We start from the raw sequence: 6,923 nt of genomic DNA, 5'->3' as shown, positions 1-6,923 counted from the left end.
AAAAAAAGTCCAGATTTTTTTTTTTTTTTTTTTTTCTGTCGCCTAGGCTGGAGCACAGTGACACAATCTCAGCTCACCACAGCCTCGACCTCCCAGGCTCAAGTGATCCTCCCACCTCAGCCTCCCAAGTGGCTGGGACTACAGGCATGTGCCATCATGCCTGGGGTACCATGCCTGGGTAATTTTTGTATTTTTGTAGAGATAGGGTTTTGCCTTGTTGCCCAGGCTGGTCTCAAACTCCTGGGCTCAAGTGATCTGCCTGCCTCAACCTCTCAAAGTGCTCAACTCATTGTTTACTGTCTTTTTTCCTAGTAATCTTAAAATAATTTGCCTCACAGAAATAGAGGCAGTGAGCGTCTGCAGCCAGTTCACTGTTTTTGGTAATTCATTGGTCTTCAGGAGTTAAGATTTTACATTGTCACATTTTAATTTTTAAGCCTATTTTTCATCTCTGAAACTTTCCTTTTCTGCTTGGTTCTCTGGCTATACTTGGACTCAAACTGATCAGTGTGATCATGTCCAAAACAGCTTAGCCTGGGAGAGGTAGGCCTTATTTTTTCAGCCTAGTAGCGTCCCATGCACATGGTCTTTGTAGCATTCAAGTGTTTAACATTGAATACAGTAAGGTCGAGAATGTTGTTGAAACTTCAAGGTCTCAAAAGGAAATGATGGGGACATAGAACAACTATTGGTGTACCAAAAAAAAGGTACAGAGGGGCACCATTTGTGTTGTCACATCAGCCTTGTATAGTTTAGAATGATCAGAACAAAAACACCACTCTTTAGTGGGTCTCTTTCTTGGCTAGGAGTCTTTCCTCAGTTTTGGTTGACTATCATACACTGATTTGTGGGTGACAGAAGGGGGCTAGAGATACTTTTTTCTGTACTTTGGCAGAGGATGAAGGAGTCAGAGAGGGAAAAGAAAAAGTGAGAGAGTGGCCTGCTGAAATAATAGCCTGCCTCTAAAAGTTGTGACCAGAAAGTATGATTCATTTGGGCCCAGAGGGAATAAAATATGTTTTTTCATATACCTCCTGTATTACACCTCTGTAGTGATGATTATTTGGGGAATGAGACCTACTTACTGTGTGTAGCCCCTGAAATGTAGCTTGAGAATACACATTGATTTTGAATTGGGGAGGAGGATGGAAGGAAATTAGAGGTGTATTATGAATATTTGGCCACTACTTAGATGGAGGAAGGCTATGTTGAACTTCGGACACATTGCAGTTTTCAAGTACACAATATCAGTTGTCTCAGAAAAATTATGACAGCCTGGACATATTTATCTGCTTGTCAGTGTCTGGAGATGCCAGGAAAGGCAGTTGTAGTTTTACTTACAGCTACAGAACCAATGCCTAGAGAACTAGAAAGGATCTGAGTAGCTTTACAAAGGGTGGGAACAAAGTGCTGGATAGGGATCTACCTTTTTTACGCAGTATAGCAAACAGCATCAGACTAAGTTATATGAAATTTTCTTCACTTTTTTTGCTCTGATGGATAGAGGACGTGAGACTCATTTTGCTGTTTCCCAGACTGTCCCTCTTAATGAATCTGTTGTGTTTCTTCTTGTAATGGGAAGCACCTCAGATGTCCACGTTAATTTGTGTTGAGGAGTTAGGGTTTTTCAGGAATTTATTCTTATTCTTTTTTTTTCTTTTTTTGAGATGGAGTCTCGCTCTGTCGCCCAGGCTGGAGTGCAGTGGCCAGATCTCGGCTCACTGCAAGCTCCGCCTCCCAGGTTTACGCCATTCTGCTGCCTCAGCCTCCCGAGTAGCTGGGACTACAGGCGCCCGCCACCTCGCCCAGCTAGTTTTTTAATGTATTTTTTAGTAGAGACGGGGTTTCACCGTGTTAGCCAGGATGGTCTTGATCTCCTGACCTCGTGATCCGACCGTCTCGGCCTCCCAAAGTGCTGGGATTACAGGCTTGAGCCACCGCGCCTGGCCTTTATTCTTATTCTTATTTATTACTTATTTATTTATTTTTGAGATGGAGTCTCGCTGTGTCGCCTTGGCTGGAGTGCAGTGGCACAATCTCAGCTTGCTGCAACCTCTGCCTCCTGGGTTTCAGTGATTCTTCTGCCTTCACCTCCCTAGCAGCTGGGATTACAGGCACCTGCCACCACACCCAGCTAATTTTTTATGTTTAGTAGAGACAGGATTTTACCATGTTGGCAGGCTGGTCTTGAACTCTAGATCTAGACCTCAGGTGATCTGCCTGCTGTGGCCTCCCAAAGTGTTGGGATTACAGGCGGGAGCCACCATGCCCAGCCTGAGATGTATTATAAGGAATTGGTTCACACAGTTACGGAGTTTGAGAAGTCCCAAGATCTGCAGTGGGCCAGCTAGAGATCCAGGAGAGCTGATGGTGTAGTTCCAGTCTGAAAGCCAGCTTTTGGAGACCCTAGAAGAGCTGATGTTTCCATTCCAGTTCAAAGGCAGGAAAAGACTGAGGTCTTAGTTCAAGCAGTCAGGCAGGAGGACTTCTCCCTTACTTGTTCCATTCAGACCTTCAACTGATTGGATGAGGGCCACTTACATTAGGGAGGGCCATGTGCTGTATTCAGTCTGTTGATTGAAATGTTAGTCTCATCCAAAAACACCCTCACAGACACACCCAGAGTACTGTATGACCAAATATCTGGGCATCATGTGGCCTAGTCAAGTTGACACATAAGATTAACCATCACAACGAGGAAAAACAGAAATGATGCATGTGTACAGAGTGCTCCTCATCCCACTTAGGTTTCACCAGATTAATAATGTGTCTCTCTGAGAAGTGGTTCATCATGTTGGCCAAGGCTGATCTCGAACTCCTGACCTCAGGTGACCCACCCACCTCAGCCTCCCAAAGTGCTGGGATTACAGGCCTGAGCCAGCGCGCCCAGCTGACAGGTGCTTCTTAAATGTTTTCTTTAATTGGGAATTGGTTCTCAAGTTAGAAGGAAAATTCGAGGGGAAGAACTTGTTTTTTCTCCAACCAGTCTCTGATTAAATAGTTGTTAGGAAGAATTCCTTGCTTATGTCTTTGTATTGCACATTTTTATGTATGTATATATGTGTAAATATAGATAATTATATACATGTATATGCACATTTCACAATAGTGGAAGAAGGGATATGGTGTGCACTGAGGTAAAGTGAGCAGAGATACAGAAGAGGGCTGGAGCCTCACAGTCTGATTCTCTCATTGTATATAACTGTTAGGATCTTTGTTTCCCTGAGTTCTCTGGTATGTTGGCTTGGGCTGGTACCCTGTTATGCTCTGTGATGAAGGGATTCCCTGGAGGTAAAAACCTAATCATTTCCAAAGGTTGGGAATAAAAGACTTTGAGGAAAGGTGTTCATCATCCATTGCTTCTATATTATAATCAGTTGAACTATAATACAGTTATCTATTGCTTTTTTTTTTTAATTTTTCTGACAAATTATTGACGCCAAATGGAATAATTCATGACCTGCATGCTTCAGCTTCTTTCTCCCTGGTTTCCAGGTGCTATTCCCTCAAGAAATACAAATTAAATATATCCGTCTTAATAAATCAGGAGGGAAGCATAGTCTGAGTCTGTTTTAAATGACAACAACAAAACAGCTTTGGGACTTAAGAAGTGGAAGACAGATTTTTATTTTTTTGAGACACAGTTTTACTCTTTCACCTAGGCTGGAGTGCAGTGGCATGATCTCAGCCCTCTGCAACCTCCCCACCCCTGGGTTCAAGCGATTCTCTTGCCTCAGCCTCCCAAGTAGCTGGGATTACAGGCACATGCCACCATGCCCGGCTAATTTTTGTATTTTTAGTAGAGGCGGGGTTTTGCCATGTTGCCCAGGCTGGTCTCGAATTCCTGACTTCAAGTGATCACCCACCTCGGCGTCCCAAAGTGCTGGGATTACAGGCATGAGCCACCATGCCCAGGTGAGGAGACAGATTTTAAGAGAAGGAGCAGGGCTGGTATCTGAATAGATATTGGGATGTTAGGGGGAAACCCTTTTTGGCCTCTGTGGTAGAGAGATTGGAAGATAAAAGTGCTGTTTACAAGAATAATCCATCGGAGCTCTGGGGATTGAGGGCGACTTAATAGAATAGAATACTCCTGTTGAGAATTTCCCGAATGAATCTCATTTATGTTCTGTCGCAGTAAGATGGAGGAAAACTTTGGTGGGATAAGCATCACAAGTGGCTGTCCTGTAGGGGGAAATCCTAGCCTGCAATAACGTCAGTGTCTCAGTATTCAGCCGGGGAGCACTGCGCTGCTTCAGGGGTTTAAAATAGAATGCATAGAATACAATGTGTACAACCAGAGATACTTTCCAGGATCAAAATAGAGCCCTTGTCTGATCCAAATGACATTGTAAGGTTTTGATCTCATACGTGCCACAGACAAGTGCATTATAGGCATTCAACTCTAAGGTTTTATACATGTAAACTTTATGTTTTCCTGCCAAACTACATTTGGTGTCCACAGAAGTGTAGTTTGAATGTTGCCCCTTCTTCCTCTTTCAACCAGAACACTTAGATCTGTGAATCATAGGATGTAAGCTTGTGGTTCTTTACCTTTTCTAATAAGAAATACAATTTTCAAGGTCCAAAAATTATTAGATTCTTGGATGGGCATGGTGGCTCATGCCTGTAATCTCAGCACTTTGGGAGGCTGAGGCAGGCAGATCACTTGAGGTCAGGAGTTCGAGACCAGCCTGGGCAACACAGTGAAACCCCATGTCTACTAAAAATACAAAACTTAGCCAGGTGTGGTGGCACGCACCTGTAGTCCCAGCTACTCGGGAGACTGAGGAGGGAGAATCGCCTGAACCCAGGAGGCAGAGGTTGTAGTGAGCCAAGATTGTGCCACTGCACTCCAGGGCGACAGAGACCCTGTCTCAAAACAAAAACAAACCCCCAAATTATTAGATTCCCTTCCAACAACGTGATAGCCATATTATTAGTATTTTTGATTAAAGAATATGTAACAAAAAGCTGCTATGATTTCAGTAATGCTTTTAAGTCAATGTATCTTTTTTTTTTTTTTTTTTTTTTAGTCTCGCTCTGTCGCCCAGGCTGGAGTGCAGTGGCTGGATCTCAGCTCACTGCAAGCTCTGCCTCCCAGGTTCATGCCATTCTCCTGCCTCAGCCTCCCGAGTAGCTGGGACTACAGGCGCCCACCACTGCGCCCGGCTAGTTTTTTGTATTTTTTAGTAGAGACAGGGTTTCACCGTGTTAGCCAGGATGGTCTCGATCTCCTGATCTCGTGATCCGCCCGTCTCGACCTCCCAAAGTGCTGGGATTACAGGCTTGAGCCACCACGCCCGGCCTAAGTCAATGTATCTTTATTAGTCACACCAGAATTTACATCCAATTGAAATATAGTATATACAAATACTTGAAAGATACTTATTCAGGCTGAAGGTTATGCTATATAGATTCCTTCTAATAACCTCATGGCCTCACAGAGGTTCAAAACCCATGGTTATGAATCACTCACGTAGACTGGGACTAAGATGTGTGTCCAGAAAACTACCTGTTATGCATGGAAATTTGTAGGCTTATTTGAAGTCAGTTTATCAACACATTTTGAAAGCCAAGACACAAGTATTTTAAATTTCTGTTTAACCAAGTATTGAGAGATAAGCAGAGTAAATAAACTCTTAAGAAGCAAAACTCAGTTGGTATGTACAAAAGTATGATTGCTTTGTATGTATTCTGCTTAGTTCGAGTCAGAGCTAGTAATCTAATGCTCTTAAATGTCTTCATAAACTTGGGCAGTGATCATGTTTCCTTTCTGTGATTATGTGTCACAGATTTTTATATGTGGACTATAATTAGTATAGTACAATGGCTGAAACCTTTCCTACAGTTGGATATATCTTCTTTCTGAGACTTCCAATGATTGTATAATGTTGAGTAGCTCCAGAAGATTCTTTGAATAGTAAAAACAAAAGACATCTCTACCCATGTGAGCTTATTATTTAGTTAGTTAGAAACACAGAACTAACATACATAAAACAGGTAGAGAAAGATTAAGATGAATGTGATATAATGGAGAAAGCTTTGGAGACTTTGGAGTCAGAATTCAAATGGCTCTAGGTTCCAAATCCAGACTCTCATTTGATTCTCAGAACAGTCCTGTGGAAACAGAAGATACAGTTGGCAGTATCCCTTTTTACAGATAGGTAAACAGAAATAGCATCTCAAAACCTCATTTGCACTGGACATGGTGGCTCACACCTGTAATCCCAGCACTTTGGGAGGCTGAGGCGGGTGGATCACTTGAGGTCAGGAGTTTGAGACCAGCCTGGCCAACATGGTGAAACCCCATCTCTACTAAAAACACAAAAATTAACCACGCCTGGTGGTGCATGCCTGTAATCCCAGCTACTTGGGAGGCTGAGGCAGGAGAATTGCTTGAACCCGGGAGGTGGAGGTTGCAGTGAGCCGAGATCGTGCCACTGTACTCCAGCCTGGGCAACAGAGTGAGACTCCTGTCTCAAAAAAAAAAAAAAATTCATTTGCCCAATGACAAATAGCTGGTATGTTGCAGAGCCAGCATTTGAATCCAGGTCTTTTTGACTCGGTGGCTGATTCTTTTATCTCCATAGGATACAAAATCTAAAATCCTTAGTTTGAGGTTCAAGACTATCGCTAATAAGGGTCTTACTCGTCTACTTCAGCCATATCTCTCTCCGTTCCCACAAACCTTAGCTCCCACATTTGGCAGGTCCTTGCCAAGGAGCACAGGTAAAGTGTCTCTCCTTTTAATGGCTCACCATGGAGCTATAGCTAAATTTCTGTGCTCTTACCCCTTTATTCATGTAGTTCCTCCTATCAGGAATATCCTGCCCACTCTCTACTTAACTATGACAATAGGTCATCTGTCCAAAGAGAAAGAAGAGAGTTTGTGGATTTAGAAGAAAAGAAAAGACTGCACA

Source organism: Colobus angolensis, unplaced genomic scaffold (genome assembly GCF_000951035.1).
Source record: "Colobus angolensis palliatus isolate OR3802 unplaced genomic scaffold, Cang.pa_1.0 Scaffold317, whole genome shotgun sequence".
NCBI lineage: Eukaryota > Metazoa > Chordata > Mammalia > Primates > Cercopithecidae > Colobus > Colobus angolensis.
The sequence above is the reverse complement of the archived record's forward strand: the minus strand, read 5'-3'. Positions refer to the sequence as shown.